At 34.8% G+C, this 24214-nt stretch overlaps 1 long non-coding RNA gene across 2 annotated transcripts in view; it reads left to right on the forward strand.

Annotated features, from left to right (window-relative positions):
• LOC131384615 (uncharacterized) overlaps positions 1 to 24214 on the forward strand; it is a 179222-nt gene that overhangs the window by 44949 nt on the left and 110059 nt on the right. The window contains exon 3 of one of the 2 annotated variants that reach the window (XR_009215639.1): positions 8221 to 8308. The exons of the other annotated variant lie outside the window; for it this stretch is intronic. This is a non-coding gene — a long non-coding RNA (uncharacterized LOC131384615). Of the gene's footprint in view, positions 1 to 8220; positions 8309 to 24214 lie in introns of those variants that run through there. 2 annotated transcript variants of the gene reach the window in all.

Consider the following 24214-nt stretch of genomic DNA (forward strand, 5'->3'; position numbering starts at 1 on the left):
ACACATATATATACATATATACACATATATATGTATTGCATGACTAAAAGATGAATAGTGCCCCTAGTGTTGTGTGGTACACACCCACACGATTATATGTATTGGCACTAAGTTTTTAAAAACACTAAACATTAAACAGTCAGTTGTTATACTTCCCCACTAAAGCCATAGAATAATGATAGGAAGTTATAAGCTTCGAATTCCAGATGACCCAGTATATGGGATAGAAGATTGAATTTCATCAGGGCTCAATAAATCTCCATCCCTGCACTGACCTGATTATTTTTTTACATTTTGATGAATTATGTCTTTAGTCAAACCATTTTTAAGAAGATTGGACAGTATACCAAAGTCTTACCTGTTTTATCTTGAACTGCCAGGAAATGGTGATGTAGATTCTCAAAGCTGAATATATGATCATAGCCCGTCCCAGGGAAGGGGTCGGTCAGCATCGCTTTCCATTAGATTTTTGTTCCTAACAGTCATTCCTATCTTGCATTATTTCTGCCTTGTAAGCTGCTTCAAATGGTTTTGACTTACAGAAAATTCAAAATAAGTGCATTCATAAATATTAATTCTATTTGAAAGGGAAAATGGGCAAGCCTTCATATTTTCTGGGATTGTTGAGCAAGACTCTATGAATTATGGGACTGTGTTAAGAGGAATGCTAATGAGGAATGAAGACTCAAGAAGTTTTAGTCCATGTTACTTGTGTACTTTCTGCAGTGGAATTCAATGAGAATAGATGTGTTTTCCACTTAATTTTATGAAATAAATGAAATTATCTTTTATATGCTCATAGATGTGCTTTGCAGCTGCACCAACTAAAGGAACCTCTGTTAACAACAAAAAATTCAGAGCCGAGAACAGAAGTTTTCTGTGTCCTTTTTGTTGAATTTTAGATACATTTAGAAAGCTGATTATTAAATTAACTGTTTTCTTAGCAAAAATTTAGACATAGTAATTAATCTCCATGCATACATAATTATTGATTTTATTAATATTTTTGTTTGATGCTCCTTACTAAAATTAATTTTGATTAATTAAACTGATTCATTGTTTCACATATTACTACCAAGTGTTTAATATTAACATGGAATTTCTGCATGCTCTGTAATCAACATGAGTTGAAATCATTAATCAGTCTGGCCTTAATGTCACTGACAAAGCTGAAATTAGATACAGCAATTATGTTACTAAATAACCTATAAGTTTATTTTTGTAACACCAATTAGTACCAAAAAATAAATATATTTTACTACACACATGTTTAATACTGTAAAAGTATTAGAACTATTATGTATAAAAAACAATCACTATGTGATGAGCAATTTCCGTGCATTTTTCTCATTTAAGCCTAATAACATCATTATGAGGTAGGGGTCGTTATCTCCATTTACAGTCTAGAGAACCAAGGTAAAAAAGAGAAAAGTAGATCCTCCAATGGCCCCACGCTAGCAAGTGTGAGAGCCAGGATTCTGAACCTAGTCTCTGGCTCATAATACCACACTGTGTCACCCAGTAGGTAACATCCATTAACATTAAGAAAAGAAACCAACCACAGGCTTATTTAAAAGAAGCAAGAACCTCTGAGACATTAAGGTTTTTCTATCTTTCATGGCAGAGCCCTATTTAACTTTAATAATAATATTATTCTTTTCCTATAAATGAAAGAGAAAATGTTTTCAGGAAAAAAATATAACAACTGTTAATAACTAAATTATTGAATTTAGTCTCATATTAGAATAATAATGGATAAGCATGGGAGCAAGACTTAGACTCTTGTGTAATCTACAGTTCTTCACATAGACAACTCAGATTTTTACAATACTTCCATCTAGCCTGCACCCCCTGGGGGTGAGTTCAGGTGTCTGAACCTCGGGGAGGAGGAGTGGAGAAGAGAAAACATGTACAGATTAGAAGTCTCAGAGGTGACTGAGATGCACTTTTTTAACAAGCCAAGTGTCACTGTTCTTACCCTTATTTGTTGAGTCTTGTAATAAAAGGCAAAGCCAAAGTGGAAAAAGGTAAATATCACAACAGTCTTCAAGGAGTGCAAGTGTTGTTTGGTCACTGTGGGCACCAGAATGCTGACATATGAGTGGACAGCACTTTAGATCTCTATATCTTTCAAATACAGAAGACATTGTTTAACATTATGTTATTTAAAATTACTATGTAAGAATAACTGAATCACACTGTAAAACTACTCAGTGCAAACACTTATTTTATATATGCTCCTCAGGAGCGAATTAGAACAACTTGCCTTCTCACTCCTCAACTGCTGAAACTGATATGAGAGTATGGCAAAGGCACATAGCTAAGAAATGTTATTGTGGTTTCTTTCTTCTAAAACTTGTCCTAATTCCCTGCCACCCATTAATCTTCTGATTCTTCACTTTTCTTTGAAGTGGCTATTTTACGTATTGGATCTTTAACTCACTATGAATACATGTTAATCTCTTTGTTTAAAAGAGCTCATCAGGTATGTATTTGTTTTACTTGTTTTGGGTCATATCAGAGGGTGTACAGCTTTATGTGGAGCTGAAATTTAGGAGTTCTCTCCAAAAATTCCTACAGAAGCTGTCTGGAGTGCCTTGTCTAAAATTCCTCAGGGTTAGAGTCATAAAAATGAAAAAAATTTAGCAGGAATTTATCAGGACCTTAAACTGTGCAGAAATAATTGATTCTATTATTTTATATAAGTGCAGTTCCTCTTGCTGCAACAGCCAAGGATTCAGTTACATGACACTTTTTTGTACACTGGTGCAGAATAGCAACTAACTTAAAATGATATTATTGATTGTTACACTTTCTCCAATTTGTTTTAAAACATTTTTGTATAAGGAGTATAATATATACATGTATGTTACTTCCAATCTGCTCTTTGAGCAGCCAGTAAATATTTGAAGCTACCTAATGAGTTATATTTTCTCCAGGATGGCATAGTAAAAGTGCTTTGAATAGAAATATGTGGTCATTACTTTACTATTTTTAACTGCTCTGTGATGTTACAAGTAAATTTTCCTCAGGGAAGTATCTGATAATCAAGGTTTGTGGACTGTTTCCTTTGTTTTAATAAATATCTGGAGGCCTTAGCAGACTGTAACCTCTAATACACAATTATATATTAGTATATTAATATATACAAATATAAGTATATTACATGTGGATATACATCTATGTGACTTGTTAACACTCTTAATTGGTGGACAATTAACCACAGTGATATGCTAGTCAGCTAGAATTTAATATAGCCAAGCCTAGTCTAGGAACAAACATTAAAATCAGAGGGCAATTCCCTTATTAGACAACATTAAATAAAAGTAAATTCCTTCTTTTCTCTGAATAAATTGAATGAAAATTTTCATTTCCCCTTGACATTTCCACAGTTTAAAATATTAGAAATAGCACTATTCTCTGCTCGATATTTGCCAATCTAAAATATCTATATACTGCAAATAACACAGTAAACAAAACCAAATCTCTATTTGGAATCTATTAAGTCTCTAGCTTTGAATGATGCTACAAAGTTTAACAAGGTTTAACAACAACAACAACAACCAAAAAAACAGGTCATAGTCTCTATTGATTAACACTGTAATAAGTACATTATATAATGAAGGTCAAGGTGGTTCAGTTTACTAGGAAGTTTACTAGGAAGTGATTTGGAACCAGAAACTAGTCGTTTATACTCTTAACTTTAAACATTTTTTTGTGATATAATCAGATGATAGCTCAGAGATAATATCAGGAAAGAAACATAAGGTTTCCTATGTTCTTATATTGAGGCTGTTCTGAATAAATGTAGTGTTTTGGCTTTTAGTTTTTAGGAAATGATATATGATTATCTAAGAATAGAAATACAAATCTAATCAATATAATCATTAAAGACACAAATGAACAGCAATATTTTGGTATATTCAAGTATTACCTTCTGATATCTTCATGAAACAAAGAAAACTGTGTTTAATTTTTTTATGTGTTATGCACACACATACACTTAGTATTCACTAACATATTGAAAGAAGGAAAAACACATCAGTGTGTCTATACATGCACTTATACACACAAGCATGTATATGTCTATATATGTTTATGTGTGTACTATACCTATATACTTAAATGTACAAATACATAGGGAGTCATGAATCTTCCCTGTCACTTGTTCTAGAAGTCACCAAATTGTCACATGTATGTTAAGATTCTCTGCTTGCAATCTACTTTATGAGATAATAATAAAAATAATTGAAAAACACATAAATTTCACAGATTGCAGTATTACAATATATTCATACATTTTTCTGTAAGAAAATTTCCCTCTCTTTGCATCTTTTTGAGTGCACAATTGCCTTCTGAAAATCTACTTCATTACAGAAGTTGTATATCAATAGATTCTTTTGTTATTTATCAAATTGTTTCACTTTTCACAGCTGAAAAAGCACATTAACAGAATGTGAATGAACTGTCTGTCTAAAATATTGCATTATGTTTAAGTTAGTTAAATATCCTTTTACTCAAACAACTTAGTATCAAGAAAACAACCCAATTGATAAATAACAAAAAGGCCTGAATAGACATTTATCTCAAAAGAAGACATACAAATGGCAAATAGGTAAATGAAAAGGTGCTCAATATCATTAATCATCAGGGAAATGCAAATTAAAACCACAATGAAATACCACCTCACATCTGTTAGAATGGTTATTATCAAAAAGTCAAAAAGACAAAAATATAACAAATGTTGAAGAGGATGTTGAGAAAAGGAAACCTTTTTTCATTGTCGATGAGAATGTAGATTAGTACAGGCATTATGGGAAATGGATTGGAGGTTCTTCAAAAAATTAAAAATAGAACCATCATATGATCCAGAAATCCCATGTCTAAGTATATATCCAAAGGAAATGAAATCAGCATGTAGAAGAGTTACCTACACTCTCATGTTCGTTGCAGCATTTCTCATGTTCATTGCAGTGAAGATGTGAAATCAACTTATGTGTCCATCAGTGGATGAGTATATAAGGAAAATGTGGTATGTATACACAATGGAATACAATTCAGCCTTTAAAAAGAAGGAAGTTCTGTTATTTGCAACTACATGGAAGAACATGGAGGACATTAGTCTAAGTGAAATAAGCCTAGCATAGAAAGACAAATACTGCATTATCGCATTTATATGTGGTATCTAACAAAGTCAAATTCACAGAGGTAGTAGAATGATCATTGCCTAGGGCTGGGGTGTTGCAGGAAGTCAGGGACCCCAAATGGAGGGACCAGCTGGAGCCGCAGCAGAGGAACATAAATTGTGAAGATTTCATGGGCATTTATCACTTCTCTAATAATACTCATAATTTCTTATGCCTGTCTTACTTTAATCTCTTAATTCCATTATCTTCGTAAGCTGAGGAGGTATGTCACCTCAGGGCCATTGTGATGATTGTGTTAACTGTACAAATTGATTGTAAAACATGTATGTTTGAACAATATGAAATCAGTGCACCTTGAAAACAAACAGAATAACAGCTATTTTAGGGAACAAGTGAAGACAACCATAAGGTCTGACGGCCTGTGGGGTCAGGCAAGAAGAGCCATATTTTTCTTCTTGCAGAGAGCCTATAAATGGACGTGCAAGTAGGAGAGATATCACTAAATTCTTTTCCTAGCAAGGAATACTAAGACCCTAGGAAAACAATTGCATTCCTCGGGGGAGGTCTATAAATGGCCACTCTGGGAGTGTCTGTCTTATGCGGTTGAGATAGGGACTGAAATAAGCCCTGGTCTCCTGCAGTACCCTCAGGCTTATTACAGTGGGGAAAAAACTGCTCCCTGGTAAATTTGAGGTCAGACCACTTCTTTGCTCTCAAACCCTGTTTTCTGTTGTTTAAGATGTTTATCAAGATAATACGTGCACAGCTAAACTTAGACCCTCATCAGTAATTCTAATTTTGCCCTTTGCCTTGTGATCTTTGCTTTTGTCTTTGTCCTGTTTCCTCAGAAGCATGTGATCTTTGTTCTCCTTTTTGCCCTTTGAAGCATGTAATCTTTGTGACCTACTCCCTGTTCGTACACCACCTCCGCTTTTGAAATCCTTAATAAAAACTTGCTGGTTTTGCGGCTCAGGTGGGCATCACAGACCTACCAATATGTGATGTCACCTCTGGTGGCCCAGCTGTAAAATTCCCCTCTTTGTATTCTTTCTCTTTATTTCTCAGACCAGCTGACACTTAGGGAAAATAGAAAGAACCTATGTTGAAATATTGGGGGTGGTTTCCCCCAATACTGGGGGAGAAGGGATCAATAAGGAGATGTTTGCCAAAGGCTACAAAATCTTAGGATGGATAATTTGTGGTGATCTATTGCACAGCATGGTGACTAGAGAAAAATAACATATTCTGTGCTTGAAAATTCCTAAGAGAATAGACTTAATTGTTCTTTTTTTTTTTTTTTTTGAGGTGGAGTCTCACTGTGTCACCCAGGCTGGAGTGCAGTGGCGCAATCTTGGCTCACTGTAAGCTCTGCCTCCCAGGTTCACGCCATTCTCCTGCCTCAGCCTCCCGAGTAGCGAGGACTACAGGCACCCACCACCACGCCTAGCTAATTTTTTGTATTTTTTAGTAGAGACGGGGTTTCACTGTGTTAGCCAGGATGGTCTCGATCTCCTGACCTTGTGATCCACCCACCTTGGCCTTCCAAAGTGCCGGGATTACAGGCGTGAGCCACCACGCCCAGCTGACTTTAATTGTTCTTACCACAAAAATATGCTAAGTATTTGAGGTGATATATATGTTTACTAGTTTGATTTAATCATTGATTCTACAATGTATACATATATTAAAACATGTACATTGTAAAAATATATAATTTTGTTAATTGTAATAAAATATATTAAAAAACAAAATGTTGGGCCGGGCCCAGTGGCTCACGCCTGTAATCCCAGCACTTTGGGAGGCCAAGGTGGGTGGATCACCTGAGGTCAGGAGATCGAGACCAGCCTGGCCAACATGGTAAAACCCCATATCTACTAAAAAAAAAAAAAAAAGAAAGAAAGAATAAATTACCTTGGTGTGGTGGCGTGTACCTGTGGTCCCAGCTACTCAGGAGGCTGAGGCAGGAGAATTGCTTGAACCTGGGAGGCAGAGGTTACAGTAAGCCTAGATTGCGCCACTGCACTCCAGCCTGGGCAAGAAGAGCGAGACTCTGTCTCTAATATTAATACTAATACTACTAATAATAAAATGTTAAGCAACAAAGAGTAGAAAAAATAAATTAGAACAGAGGCAGACACAGAGTAAAGACCATGTGAAGACATGAGGGAAAGACAGCCATCTGCAAGCCAAGGAGAGAGGTCTCAGAAGAAACCTAACCTGCTGACACCTTGCTCATGAATTTCTAGCCTCCAAAATTGTGAGAAAAATAATTTCTGTTGTTTACCTTCTTCCCTCCACCTCAAAATTTAATTTTAACTGTGTGTGTTTTAGTTAAATTTCTCCTTTATATCTAAAATAAGAAATACTAACATACACATTAATCAGTTATGCTAATATTTATTTTGCATTACTTTCAGTTCTTTACACTTTTTTCCTAATTAGTCTATAAATTATTTTATCTTACATGAAGTTATGTCACAACTGTTAGAAATAATTTTCCTACAACTAATTTATGTTTAACATTTAAAGCAACCAAGTATATTGCAGGCCATTTATCCCGGATATCATTATTTTTTTTTCTTTTCCTATCAAACTTTTAAGTATGTGAGGAATTAAATCTATATATCTCTGTTGTATTTTTAATTTTTGCATGATTTTATATTTTTATACTTTCTAATATCTTATATGCAATATATGTGCATTAAGTGATGCCCAATTCTATCAACAATAAATGGATATTTATTTTTAAATTTTCACCATGAAAAATGTAAAGCGATATTTCATTTTCTAATAATTTGTGTTTACTATTATTTAATTTCAGCATTATTTATTAAGCATATTGGCTGATTCTATTTCTCTCTATAATCAGGTTATATCCTTTGTTTATTTTCTATCAACATACATATTGTTTTCTTTTCAAAATTTGAAGTGTTCTTTTATGTTATTGCAATTAGCCACGTTCTCTCTAATAAAATTTGAGACATCTGTATCTATCAAAGTCACCACCAATCCTTTCATGTGTAGATCTTCATCCTTCACAGGGAAAATAATTTAATTCATTTTACATTTGCAGAAGATTTACAATATATGTACCCTATTATTTTATACTACAAAGATTACTAAGGTAATTTCTGCACCCCACTTTCAAAACTCAAGATGGGAAGAATATGTCTGCATGAAGAAGATAAATCCAAGCATCAAACTTTCTCACTAATGAAAGACATGGAAGAAGAAAAGAAACAAACAAAAACCAGAAACATCAGAAAAATAAGACACTGGGCTTAATTTTTCTGGATTTTCTACTTTGTTTACTCTTACATTATATGACACTTAAAAATGTATTTTGAATGAATGAAAAATTAATTCATTATGAATTTATTCATTAATAAATGGATGAATTAATACAATCGAGGACCAAAGTCATGTGTTTCAAAGTGAAAATACACATCTTGTCAAGCTCAATTACTGTAAAATGGTATACAATAAGCCACACAATTATAAACTTGCAGGAAATTAGTAATAAACAGAAGTGCCTAAGATGACTGATTTACATACAAAAATTGGGAATTTGAATGGCACTGAATTTTTCAACAGCAATATTGAAACCTGAACTACAATAAAGAAGTGTCTTGAACATTTTAGAAAAAAAACATTTTGAACCTATAGGCTTATTCTCACCTAAGAAGGATAAATGTAAAATTTTAAAAAGTGCTTTTAGACATGAAAAGTTTTATTATTCACTTTCTTATTATTTAAAACATTTTTTTTTTAAAAAAAGAGGGACCTACCAGGGGAAAAATGACAGGAAATATTTTTAAAAAAGGAAGTTTAATTGTAGCACACCACATGCCTCAGCTGTGAACATAATTTAAGAAATCACAGGCCGGGTGTGGTGGCTCACGCTTGTAATCCCAGCACTTTAGGAGGCCAAGGCGGGTGGATCACCTGAGGTCAAGAGTTCAAGACCAGCTTGGCCAACATGATGAAACCCTGTCTTTACCAAAAATACAAAAATTAGCCAGATGTGGTGGTGGGCACCTATAGTCCCAGCTACTCGGGAGGCTGAGGCAGGAGAGTCACTTGAACCTGGGAGGCGGAGGTTGCAGTGAGCTCACATTGCACCACTGCACACCAGCCTGGGCGACAGAGTGAGACTCTGTCTAAAAAAAAGAAAGAAATCACAATAGCATAAATACTAAATAATGATTTACCCCAAATAAGCTGAGCAAAAAGGGGTAGCAAATGGTGTATGAAGTAAAATTAGAAGAGAACTAAAATTGTGACCTTTATATAAACAATTTAATAGACATTATCAAAATATAAAAACCAAAATATGTCATTAAATCATTTTATTCAGAAATTTAAAATTATTTACGAGGATAAAATGAGAAGAGTTGAAAGTGATTGCTTCTGCCAAACGGAGCAGGAAGAAGATTGATAATTAGAGTGATAAGCCATGATCTTTTAATATGCATATACTTATTTAGTTAAAATAACAACAACAACAAAACATTTAAAAATTCCTTTGGTTTATTATTACCTCAGAAGAGGGTGGTTGACTAGAGAAAAGGGGTTTGGGATTCTGACATTTGTAAATTCTTGAGCTGGAAGTTAGTTTTACAGGAATTTATTTCATAGTTATTTATTAAACCAAAATTGTCTTATAAATTTTTCTGTATGATTATGTTTTGCAATAAATTGTTTTAGGAGTAAAAAGAATTATTTAGTTGGCCAACACTCAGAAGAAGATGAGTTCCAGTTAATGGCCACGTTGGCATCTGTGTTAAACAGTAATCACGTTCTTTCCTCTCCACATCATGTTTCCTGCTTCTCCCTTATTTCTTCCCTGTTCCCATTGTGTCTGGGTTATAATCTCAAGTAATAACAAGGCTAAGCTTTTTAAAATTATTATCTCTTAGTGATTTCTTCTTTTTTTCTCCTGATTTTGCTTGAACCTATTTTAACTCTCTGACATCTTACTTTTATGATCACCTTCGAGACAGAAGTCATCTTTTGTCTGTGGGTCATCTTTTATTTCAAGTTTTCTAGTCTTCCAGAGTTTCACACTCCTGTTTTATTAAACAATAATGATTAGCTTACCTTGGGAAATCACCACTGTAGTGCTTAACTATATAAATTGCAGGATCCTATGTATCTTTTCTTTTTCTTTTTCTTGTTCTTTTTTCATGAAAGGATTGTGGATGTGGAAATGCTATGACCACTTTATCCAATACATTATTATAAATTGCTAGACATTTTCCAGATTTGTAATTTGTATAGCAAAGGCTAGGAAATGGGAGTTTAGTAGGGAGATTATATCAGGCATTGATTAAATCAAGGTTTGCATATTTTAGTGATGATTCCCCAGTTGGAATATTTTATTATTGGTGAACTGAGAAGAGAAGAAAAATACCTGGAAATTCTGGAATTTTTGGCTCATAGACTTAAAAAATTCATAAAATTGTGAAATAACAAAAATAAAGATGGAGAGTTTGATCTATAACTATTCAGTTTCTTAACAATATATTTACTCAATAGGTTCATTCTGTAAACTGTATTCCAAAGAATGTCTTCAGTAAGATTATTTGCAGTCATCACATGAATTGAGGCTGGAAATTTTATTTCTGGGGAGCATTTTAAATATTATGAAGATTCTACATCCTTCTCAGTTAACTATAAAAGAGATCAAGCCTTTGCAGATGTGAATTAAATGTGCCCTTTTCTTTGCTTGTCACAACCTCCAACACTGTCTTTTTTATCTTACCTGCTCAGTGTATTAAGGATTCATAATATTTAGTCTGTGAGATTATTTTTAAGACACTTAAAATACAAGTACCACCTATGGAATACTTCAATTTTGAACAAGGTGAAATCATTTTTTTCATATTTATGATTTCTATTTCCATTATGTTCAAAGAAAGGTATGAATAAGGTAAAACATCACTAAAGTCAGTATTTCCGGGTAATCATAAGTTGTATGATGGATCTTAGTCTGAGTATTATAAGAGAGGACATAATCATAGGAAATATGTATAGACAGGTCAATTGAAGAAAGATTATAAAAACAGTGTGCTGTCTCCTTTAAACAACAGAAATACATGACGATACATATTTTTAAGAAAGATTATTCTTGTGTACTGTGTTAAATAGCATATTAGTTAGAATTTTATTGAAGTGAGATATAATTTTGAAAACAATTATTAACTTCACATATGTTCTGTTGAATCCCTCTTCTCTATTCCTTACAATATATTAAGTAGAGTCTATAGATCTTCTTCACTCTAGTGTATTAAAATGCAAAACTTCAATCGCATAGCAAATTTAAGTCTCCTCTTTCTAACACTACTCTATAGTCTCAGGGACTTCAAAAGGTGGATGTTCTTTTATTCTTTCTCTCATTCCTACACCTTGGATTGGAACAATAGACATGTGTAGAGTCTGGATCTGAGGTAATGTTTTTCTCCTCTTTGAACCAATTCTCCATGGTTGGTGAAGAAAGAATAAATAGGAACAAGAGAATGTTTTATGCAACTTATCACATGGTTGTGGTGGGGCTCCAAGACCCGGTCTCCTATTTTGCTCTAAGCTGTGCTGGTGAGATGGTAGATTGTGGGTGTGCTTTTTAGATTTTAATTAAATTTTTGAGAAGAGGATGGCACACGAACTTACCCTGCTTTCTGCCATCACTTATGACTCATTTCAAGAAGAGTAGATGCATTGTACCTTTAGCCCTCCCAGAAATGCAACCTTCCTATCACTTCCAAATGAGATGTTATACTCTGATTTTCCTCCAAACTTTTTGCTTCCTAATAGGTAGCCATAGGAATTTGAGAATTGTAGAATATAGCTGAGGCATAAAGGAACATCCTTCTCTGTGATACGCCACATTCTTCTTATCATTTTTTGTTGAAATTTATTACCATTAGTCTTCCACTTTCAGAGATCTCTAATGGAAGAGTAAGTCCCAGTCTTTATGTACAATAATAATAATATAACTTGCACACACATCAGGTTCTCCTGAGAGTTTTGTCACCATGATCCACTCTGCTTTTGATGCCATTACTAGTATGATTCTACAGGTTAATAACCTCACCGATCAACCAACTAGGGAGTAATCTGACAGCCTTTCCTTCTTGCAGACTTTATTAGCTAGTGTGGTTGTAACAAAAGACCACATAATCTGGGGTCACACTCAGTCTGGGTTATAACAAAGGGCAACACTCAGTTGGAGTGAGTGATTTAAACAACAGACATTTATTTTCTCACAGTTATGGAGGCTAAAAGAATGAGACCAATGTGTTAGTATGCAGGGTTAGTTTTTCTGAGACCTCTCTCCTTGACTTATAAATGACAACCTTCCTCTTGAATCTTCACATTGTCTTCCTTCTGCAGATGTCTATGTCCAAGTGTTTCCTTCTGATAAGGATACTTGTCATATTTTATTAGGGGCCACCCAAATGACCTCATGTTTACTTAATTATCCCTTTAAAGATTTTATCTCCAAATACAGTTGCATTCTGAGGTACTAGGATTTAGGACTTCAAAATATAAATTTTGGTGGGATACAATTCAGCCCAAAACACAAACGCTTAATCTCTGTGACTAGTTCTGTTTGAGTACATCCTTACCTAAAGGCTTGTAGAGTTGAGGGAACCACAGGAAAAGATCTCTCTGACAGACCTTGATCTCTGCATGGACCAAAGACATCGTAAAGTTTTGTTGTTCTTTCATCTCCAGCTTTCTGAAAAAGTCCTGTAAGGCATAAGTGCTGAAATTGAATTGAACATAGGATAGGTCATCTATTTTGTAAACCTAAAAGGAAATATATAATGCCAAATGTTGGCATTAAAATAATTTGAGATTCTTATGAACTCTTTTCTTCAGATTTTTGTCTTGGTTGTCAATGCTAGGGTAACAAAAAAATCTCCCCTCATTGTCTTAGCACACTAGATGGGAACAAATTCTTGGCAAAACAACTTGTGCAAAAATGGCTTTACTAGAAGAATATTGGGGTCTAAACATATCAACAGAAACACTGGACAAATCAGCATTAAGAAAAATCAATTTCAGAAACCTAAGAGGCAGAAATTACAAAAATGGTTTCACAGAAGAAATTGTTTGGCTATGTGGCAGAAGCCTGTAATCCCAGCTACTCAGGGAGCTGAGGCAGGAGAATCGCTTGAACCAAGGAGGCAGAGGTTGCAGTGAGCTGAGATCATGCCACTGCACTCCAGCCTGGGCAACAGAGTGAGACTGTCTCCAAAAAAAAAAAAAAAAAAAAAGAAAAAGAAAAATGTATTCCAAATATTTATTTTATGTTTGCTTGGTTCTGCTGCAAGACTTAAATTTCAGGAAAGAAGTACATGCTTGTGCATGATTAGGCAGGAGTTAATCCCTTTTCTCTATCAAGATAATAAAATGAAGAAATTGGATCCTTGGCTTATGCAGTGAATAGCATACCTGCTACCCATCCACCCAAAAAAACTATAGAACATGGGTGGGGAGGCAATAATTTCTCCAAATAAAGATAGTAGCAAATTGTCGCGTCAAAAATAGAGGGTATTAAGTACCTACTAGAGATGGATTGGATGAGGGAAAAGCATTTTATGTATTGTTCATATTGAAATCATCCTTCAAATAATGTGTCTTATAGAAACCCATAGTGACACAATTGGCTGGGACAGCAATCCCCATGTTTAAATTTCCTTTAGATGGTGTGCTTCTATTTACTTCTATTGCTTTTAGTCTTCCAGTTTCTGAAGTAGTTATTATAGAAATCACAGGCCTCATTAAAAAGGTATGATCTTCATTAATATGCCAGCAAGTCAAGATAAAGCGATTAAAAAATCCATCAAAAGGTGGAAATGCATTTTCTATTTGAATCACCAAAATATACGTTCAAATAAAAAATACCTTTTTAAATAATACATGCCTGTTTTACTATTATAAAACTATTTTTGTTGGTAAAGATGATAGTCATAGAATTAGATTTTTAAGAAGTTGGACTGGGCCAGGCGCAGTGGCTCATGCCTGTAATCCCAGCACTTTGGGCGGCCGAGGTGGGCAGATCACCTGAAGTCAGGAGTTCGAGACCAGCCTGGCCAACATGTTGAAACTCCCTCTCCACAAACATACAAAAATTAGCTGGGCATGGTGGTGGGCATCTGTAATCCCAGCTACTTGAGAGGCTGAGGCAGGAGAATTGTTTGAACCTGAGAGACGGAGGTTGCAGTGAGCTGAGGTCATGCCACTTCACTCCAGCCTAGGTGACAGAAAAAGTCTCTCTCAAAAAAAAAAAAAAAAAAAATCCCTTGAGGTCTGGGATCATGTGAACTACACTGGAAGTATCTGTTATATAATTTCGCTCTGCTTTAGAGGATATTTCAACATTGCTACAGAGTTTTATTTCAAATAAAATGCAAAAGTTTATTTTGTATTGTTTTAAGTTTTTTTGCATATTTTGTTATTGTGATGGTGAAGATTTAAATAATCGGTCACTCTCACTACCATATGTATGGGTTCACAGCAGCTGTTGCCATATATAAATCGTGATTATTCTTACTAGGTTGGCATGGCCAACTGCTACAGACTTTTGTGGACGTGATAAATTATAGTGCTAATAAAACCATGAGTTGGGATTAGTTTCATGAAGAAAATAATTTCTCAAATTTTGGAAGTTATTTCCTACCAGCTTTAGACTGAGAATGTAAAGTGTTCTTCAGCAAAATAAAAAATAATTATGCCAGGAAAATATTAAATTGAAACATTTCTGAGGAAAAAAAAGCTTCTCTGCTCATTAGCATCTCCACAATGAATTGCCTCACTTCACCTTGGAGCGGACATCACAATGCTTTTGCAGCGTGAAATGTAAAGGTCAGAGTTAAAATCTATCTGTGATTTGTGGGAGAACTAATTGGTTGTCATTCAAAGAGTGATCACTCCTGAACATTTCCTTCAGTTATCTCCTCTCCTCCAACATATACTAGAACACTGCCACCATTTTAGATTATAGGGGGGGAATTGTGTAATTATTAGTGTCCAGTCCTAATTGGCTTGTTAATGGATTTTTCAGTAAACAAATGTTTGGCCGATAAAGGAGTAATTTTGTAAACTTATAATGACCTTGAGTTTTAAGTGCATAAACTGCAGAAGCATTGAGAACAGATAGACATCAGGAAACAATTACTTATTTTCTAACTAATGTGACAGGAAAAGGAACTAATTGAGAACATATAGTGATTGATGATGTCTGCTGCCTAATACACTACTGATGTGACAGAGTGAGACTCCATCTCACAAAAAATAAGTAAATATAAGAGAAATCTGTCTGTGCAGTTCATGCTATGGAACTATACCGTAACAATCTGGAAATGGAGAGAAGAGCTATAATTGATATAAAGTGAAGGGGATGATAGTATCACTTTTAAAATGAAAAAGAAAAAATCAGCATAATTAGCACCTCTCTTTTATAATAAATTGTCACATGATATAAAATATGCCAAATATTGTAATGATTGAATTGTAAAACTAGTTGTCTTTTTTTTTTTTTTTTTACTTTTATTTTAGGTACATATGCAGGTTTGTTACGTAGGTACATGTGCAGATTTGTTATAGAGGTAAACTCGTGTCTCTGGGGTTTATGGTACAGATTATTTGTCACCTAGGTACTAAGTCTGGTATTCGGTAGATAGTTTTCCTGCTCCTCTCAATCCTCCTACCCTCTACCCTGAAGTAAGCCCCAGGGTCTGTTGTTACCTTCTTTATGTCCAAGAGTTCTCATAATTTAGCTCCCAATTTTAAGTGAGAATATGCAGTATTTGTTTTTCCTTTCCTGCAGTAGTTTGCTAAGGATAATGGCCTTCAGCTCCATCCATGTTCCCACAAAAGACATGATCTGGTTTTTTTTATGGCTGCATAGTATTCCATGGTGTATATGTAACACATTTTAAAAAATATAATCTATCATTGATGGGCATTTAGTTTGATTCTGTATCTTCATTATTATGAATAGCACTGCAATGAACATTCATGTACATGTGTCTTTATGGTAGAATTATTTATATTTCTCTAGGTATATACCCAATAATAGGGTTGCTGGGTCAAATGATAGTTCTGTTTTTAGCTCTTTGATGAATCACCACACTGCTTTCCATAGTGGTTGAACTAATTTACACTCTCACCTACAGTGTATAATTGTTCCCTTTTCCCTAAAACCTTGGCAGCATCTGTTATTTTTTGACTTTTTAATCATAGCCTTCTTACTGGTGTCAGATGATATCTCATTGTGGTTTTGATTTGCAATTTTCTATTGATCAGTGATAATGAACTTTTGCTCATATGATTGTTGGCCACATGTGTGTCTTCTGTTGAAAAGTACCTGTTCATGTCTTTTGTCTGCTTTTTAATGTTTTTGTTGTTGTTGCTGTTGTTTCTTGTAAATTTGTTTAAGTTACAATAAGTCTACTTATTGATATATTTTGATGTAGTTGCTAAACCAGTTGTCTTTGCTTGGGGACTCATATTGATGGGATTCATACATTTGACTGTTATGATTCTTTATGTGTGAAGACTTTAAATAATGCTATTCATTGCTTAGAATGTGACTCATGACTCATTTTAGAATCCTCATCAGGTTCATGACATGATTTTGATAAATAGTTCATGAACTGAGATATGTTATTTTCAAAAGGCCAAGGAATTAACAGGCCAAAGAGGTACAAGTTTACTGGAGTGAGCCAGAATAAAATAAAAAGTATCAACTTGCTTGGTTAACTCTTATCTCCAGTGGCTAATTCTCAGTGGACAACATAAAGTAATTTTTTTTTTTCAGCAGGTGCTGTAGATCTTCAATTAGTCTAGTTTAATGAGATCTGTTAAAATCAAATGAGGTCTTCTATTCAAATGAAAGTTTTCTTTTTACTGGCAGAATCTTTGGCTTTGGTGTGTTTCTTAATATTTTAAACTTATAAATTTCGGGAGTAAGATAAAATTCTCATTTTTCTATAACAGAGAACTTTTCATTCCCATGTTTTCAATATTCTACTTAAATTGAGTTTTGATATATTGTTTCCTAAAATGCCTGATTTCATTAGTTCGTGGACGTGGTATGTGGAGGTTAAAGTGCTATATAAAGGGATTGTATCCAAAATTGAACTAGAAACCTAAATGCCATTTTATTTATTTATAAAAAAATAACCAATTTTATTTCTTTGCCAGAATATTTGTGCTTGCTTGGTTAGCTTTTGCTTTTTTTAAAGAACAAATCATTAATAATAATAGGTACCTCTTTTAGGTGCTCTTGAACCACTGTATTATAATAACCAGTCTACATAGATTATTACTCACAAGTTTAGAGAATATATTACTATTATCCTCTTTACACAAATAAACACAGGACAAAGGAGATCAATTTTCTTAAGTTTAGGTGGCAAGTGTAAAATAGATGGCACCAGGTTTGTCTTTATAAAGATCTATTACTAGGCAACACTGCATAAAATCAGTCATCACTAATGGTATCAGGAAATCTCAAGTCAATTAGCTATATATATACTTTTTATTTGTTCCTATCCAGAGTAGATATTTCCCTAGGACATGAAATCTGGTGCATTGTGCAAAGCCAAGAGATAGGCAGTTGGATGTTCAGAGATGCCATATTTTACATTTTTAAATGACAATTTGACAATGTTAAAGTTCAGTAATGATAATGTGAGAATTATCATGAGTAATATATTTGGGTAAGGAGTGGTGTTTCAAGTCTACTTATTGATATATTTTGATTTGGAAAGTATTTGTTATTTTTATTGCTAAATTTTATGCCCAAATCATTATTAAAAGGTATATAGCAAAGGAAAATCATTTGTGGTCCTGGGGTGAACATTGGTTACATTTTCTTCTATGATTTATATTTTCTACTTTTCCAGGCATTAGCCAAACTTCCTCGTGATTGCGTAATGTTTTGTCATATGTATATATTCAAATATAATAGATAACAAAAGGGTACTACTGTTCTGTTAGACATCCTCCTCATTCAAATGACATTAGATGCCAAAACTCTTAACTCCTTATATGTTGATTTTTAAGCAATCTGTTACTTTGTCTCTTACAAGCATTTCAATCTGACAGTATCCTGAGAAAAATTCCAACATTTGACAATAGAAACAGAAGGATCTTCACTTTAAGTGTCTGACTCTCCTCCCAAATATAGTGCCCTGGATATTTCTAGAAATATGGACATATAATACACATACACACATACATGTATATGAATATATATGTGTATATATGTATGTGTGTATACATGACTAATCTCAGTATATATTTGCATCTTATCCATTTTAGAAAATCAATTTGAGAAATCATACCTTCCTCTGAACTCTCAGATATCAAGTCTTATAAAGTCTTCATAAGTTAAGATGAAAGAGAAATTTGATAACTTTAAAATAAAATGAATAAATCATGAAAATGAATAAAGTGAGAAATATACTCACTTGTATTCATAAAAGCTGAGTTTCCTGGAATATTTTAATCACATTTTGGGCATAAAATTTGGCAGTGGAAAATGAAAAATAAAGACTTTCATGCCACAACATATTAAATAGATATGAAATACTACTCTTTGCTTACAATCCCATTTGAACATCCTCACTTTATAAATAGATGAATTTTAAAATTCTCAAACTGTTATTTAAAGGTCTAAAATATGGCATATCTGAGCATTCAATGCCTTATCTCTTAGCTTTGCACAGTGCATCAGCTTTGTCCTGGGCTCTGAACTGAATGTATTTGGCACATGCATATTCATTACTTCCCCCAAAATCCCATATTTAAGATGAAATCCTATAGAGAACTTTCTTCTAAAATCCTGACACTTCTCTGCATATATTGAACTTAATTGTTTTTGTCACATTTTGTAGGAATATTTAAGTGCTTAATATTTGTTACTAAACCTCAGATAGGAAGAAACAAGATAACTGTCTCAGTTTTTTCTCTGCTGTTAGAACACCACAGACTGGATAATTTATAAAGAAAAGAGACTTACTTGGCTCATGGTTCTGGAGAGTGAGAAATCTAAAAGCATGGTGCTGGCATCTGGCAAGGCCCTTCTTGCTATGTCCTAACATGGTGAAAGGCAAGAGTGCACATGAGAGAATGAGAGAGAGCGGCACCGGGGCTGGACTTGCTTTTTAACAACCCACTCTCATGCTAACTAACCTACTCCCATGATAATGGCATTAGTCCATTTATGAAGTTTCTGTCCTACTGACCCAATGAGCTCTTATTAGGCCTCATCTTCCAACACTGTTACATTGGAGATTAAGTTTCCAACACATGAAATTTTGGGAAACACATTTAAACAATAGCAATAACAAACTTTTTCCTGGAGACCCATTTTTATTTAATAGCACAAGAAAAAAATAAATAATCTCACATACATAGTTCTTAAATAATAAAGTATCTAATAAACTTAGATTCTTTAGGTATAAAAGAAAGAAATTTCTAACCAGTTCAGTCATGTTGGAGTAAATTCTCAGTAAATTCAGATTCCGAACTCCTTTTCAGGGTTCTTTTCTATTATCTTAAGAGTTTCTTTGCTCCCTTTTCTTTACCAAAGTTTTAATATAAGCACAGTGGATTATGTATCTTCATAGATGAAGATGTATAGACCTTTAGTTGGGCTGCTTTTCCCTGGGCCTTAATATTTTCATAGTAAAGAGCTTGGCATGGCCTGATTCCATGGTCCTGTGCTAGACTCTGCCAAGTTTTGTTTTGTCCCACGTATCATTTGGAGCCTTGTGCTAGTTGCACTAAGATGGAGATTATGTTCCTGTCATTAGGTCCTGAAATGCTTGAGTCCTGTGGCCTCTTTTACTACACAGCTGTACGAAGTCAAGTCTTTCCAGCACTTCCATATCTCTTCATCCATAAGTCATCACAATTTTTTTTTTGCATACTGTGAATAGATTATACTTTCATTTTTCAAGACACGGTCTTTTAAATTTGCAGATCTATGAACATTGAACACAGTGGGCAATTGTGTCTAATTGACACAATTTAAATTTCCCTAATTTAAAATTCTCGTCTAATTGACGTCCCCTTTCATAAAAACATAAAGATGGTAGAAAAGTTTCTCTTCAATGTTCCCCAGAAACACCTTGTATCATTCTCTATTTTCACTGCTCCACTGATCATTAAATTCCTTGTACATATCCTCTGTTTCCGTACAATGACTTAACAAGCTGTCCACTCTGCTTTTTTCATCTCCTCTCCATCATTCACAACTCACTGACCCTTGCATTAGATACTCTCTTAGCACATTGTAGTTCTTCTCTATACCAATTATCATCTTTTGAATTATATATTTACACAGCTATTCAATAATATATATGTATATATGAATATATACAGTGTATATTCAATACACTGTAAGTTTATAGGGTCAAAGAGTGATGTTTACCTTTTTTTTTTTTTTAACTGCAGAACCTATCAGTGCTTGGCATAGAGAAACCGTAGCAAATGCTCAATAAGCGTCTTTTGAAAAAAGTAAGATTTAAATGAATATTCCTGTATTCGTTTGCAGTTTAAAAAATAGTTGTGAAGTTCCCAAAATGTTATTGTGCCACAGACACTAGAAATATAAACATGTTTCTTATAAGCAAGACTCTGATTTAGAAATACTAATATATAATTATGAACAGTATCTTTCTAGGCTTTTTCAATTTTGGGGCAGTACAATTGGAGTACATGATAATTCCTTGCCAGTTACTTCAAGGCTCAGTAACTCAAAGTGTTCTAAAAATGTACATGCTTGATGACGATGTCATTGAATCTATAAATTACCTTGGGCAGTATGGCCATTTGCATGATATTGATTCTTCCCATCCATGAGCATGGAATGTTATTCCATTTGTTTGTGTCCTCTTTTATTTCGTTGAGCAGTGGTTTGTAGTTCTCCTTGAAGAGATCCTTCACATCCCTTCTAAGTTGGATTCCTAGGTATTTTATTCTCTTTGAAGCAATTGTGAATGGGAGTTCACTCATGATTTGGCTCTCTGTTTGTCTGTTATTGGTGCATAGGAATGCTCGTGATTATTGCACATTGATTTTGTATCCTGAGACTTTGCTTATCAGCTTATCAGTTGCTTATCGGCTTCATGAGATTTAGGGCTGAGACGATGGGGTTTTCTAAATATACAATCATGTCATCTGCAAACAGGGACAATTTGAATTCCTCTTTTATCGGGGAACCTGCCCTGATAGTCACGTAGGTTCTTTTCTATTTTCCCTAAGCGTCAGCCGGCTTGAGAAATAAAGGGACAGAGTACAAAAGAGATAAATTTCAAAGCTGGGCGTCCAGGGGAGACATCACATGTCGGTAGGTTCCGTGATGCACCACAAGCCGTAAAACCAGCAAGTTTTTATTAGGGAGTTTCAAAAGGGGAGGGAGTATACGAATAGGGTGTGGGTCACAGACATCAAGTACTTCACAAGGTGATAGAATATCACAAGGCAAATGGAGGCAGGGCAAGATTACAGGACCACAGGACCAGAGCAAAATTAAAATTGCTAATGAAGTTTCAGGCAACATTGTCATTGATAATATCTTATCAAGAGACAGGGTTTTGAGAGCAACTGGTCTGACCATAATTTATTAGGCGGGAATTTCTTCTTCCTAATAAGCCTGGGAGCGCTATGGGAGACTGCGGTCTATTTCACCCCTACAGTCTACAGACCATAAAAGATGGCCATGCCCAGGGGGGCCGTCTATAGACCTATCCCCAGGCACGTATTCTCTTTCCCAGGGATGTTCCTTGCTGAGAAAAAGAATTCAGTGATATTTCTCCCATTTGCTTTTGAAAGAAGAGAAATATGGCTCTGTTCCACCCAGCTCACTGGCGGTCAGTGTTTAAGATTATCTCTCTTGTTTCTTAAACATTGCTGTTATCCTATTCTTTTTTCAAGGTGCCCAGATTTCATATTGTTCAAACACACATGCTCTACAATTTGTGTAGTTAATGCAATTATCACAGGGTCCTGAGGCGACATACATCTTACTTGGCTGACAGGATTAAGAGATTAAAGTAAAGACAAGCACAGGAAATCACAAGGGTATTGATTGGGGAAGTGATGTGTCCATGAAATCTTCACAATTTATGTTTAGAGATTGCAGCAACAACAGGCATAAGAAATTATTAAAGTATTAATTTGGGGAACTAATAAATGTCCATGAAATTTTCATAATCCATGTTCTTCTGCCATGGCTTCAGCCGATCCCTCCGTTTGGGGTCCCTGACTTTCCACAACACTATTTTCCTAATTCAATACCCTTTATTTCTTTCTTCTGCCTGATTGCCCTTGCCAGATCTTCCAACATTACGTTGAATAGATGTGGTGAGAGAGGGCATCCCTGTCTTGTGCCAGTTTTCAAAGGGAATGCTTCCAGTTTTTGCCCATTCAGTATGATATTGGCTGTGGGTTTGTCATAAACAGCTCTTATTATTTTGAGATACATCCCATCAATATCCAATTTATTAAGAGTTTTTAGCATGAAGGGCTGTTGAATTTGGTCAAAGGCCTTTTCTGTATCTATTGAGATAATCATGTAGTATGCTGTCTTTGGTTCTGTTTATATGCTGGATTACGTTTATTGATTTGCATATGTTGAACCAGCCTTGCATCCCAGGGATGAATCCCACTTGATCATGGTGGATAAGCTTTTTGATGTGCTGCTGGATTCGGTTTGCCTGTATTTTATTGAAGATTTTGTATGAATGTTCATCAGGGATATTGGTCTAAAATTCTCTTTTTTGGTTGTGTCTCTGCCAGGTTTGGTATCAGGATGATGCTGGCCTTATAAAATGAGTTAGGGAGGATTCCCTCTTTTTCTATTGATTGGAATAGTTTCAGAAGGAATGGTACCAGCTCCTCCTTGTACCTCTGGTAGAATTTGGCTGTGAATCCATCTGGTGCTGGACTTTTTTTGGTTGGTAGGCTATTAATTATTGCCTCAATTTCAGAGCCTGTTATTGGTCTATTCAGAGATTCAACTTTTTCCTGGTTTAGCCTTGGGAGGGTGTATGTGTCCAGAAATTTATCAAGATACCAATGACTTTCTTCACAGAATTGGAAAAAAACTACTTTAAAGTTCATATGGAACCAAAAAAGGGCCCGCATTGCCAAGACAATCCTAAGCCAAAAGAACAAAGCTGGAGGCATCACGCTACCTGACTTCAAACTATACTACAAGGCTATAGTAACCAAAACAGTATGGTAGTGGTACCAAAACAGAGATATAGACCAATGGAACAGAACAGAGCCCTGAGAAATAATACCACACATCTACAACCCTCTGATCTTTGACAAACCTAACAAAAACAAGAAATAGGGAAAGGATTCCCTATTTAATTAATGGTGTTCGGAAAACTGGCTAGCCATATGTAGAAAGCTGAGACTGGATCCCTTCCTTACACCTTATACAAAAATTAATTCAAGATGGATTAAAGACTTAAATGTTAGACCTAAAGCCATAAACACCCCAGAAGAAAACCTAGGCAATACCATTCAGGACATAGTCATGGGCAATGACTTCATGTCTGAAACACCAAAAGCAATGGCAACAAAAGCCAAAATTGACAAATGGGATCTAATTAAACTAAAGAGCTTCTGCACAGCAAAAGAAACTACCATCAGAGTGAACAGGCAACCTACAGAATGGGAGAAAATTTTTGCAATCTACTCATCTGACAAAGGGCTAATATCCAGAATCTACAAAGAACTCAAACAAATGTACAGGAAACGAACAACCCCATCAAAAAGTGGGCGAAGGATATAAACAGACTTCTCAACAGACACAGGAAACAGACACAGGAAAAAATGCTCATCATCACTGGCCATCAGAGAGATGCAAATCAAAAGCACAGTGAGATACCATCTCACACCAGTTAGAATGGCCATCACCAAAAAGTCAGGAAACAACAGGTGCTGGAGAGGATGTGGAGAAATAGGAACACTTTTACACTGTTGGTGGGACTGTAAACTGGTTCAACCATTGTGGAACACAGTGTGGTGAT

This window comes from Hylobates moloch, unplaced genomic scaffold, assembly GCF_009828535.3.
Source record: "Hylobates moloch isolate HMO894 unplaced genomic scaffold, HMol_V3 SCAFFOLD_11, whole genome shotgun sequence".
NCBI classification, from domain to species: Eukaryota; Metazoa; Chordata; class Mammalia; order Primates; family Hylobatidae; genus Hylobates; species Hylobates moloch.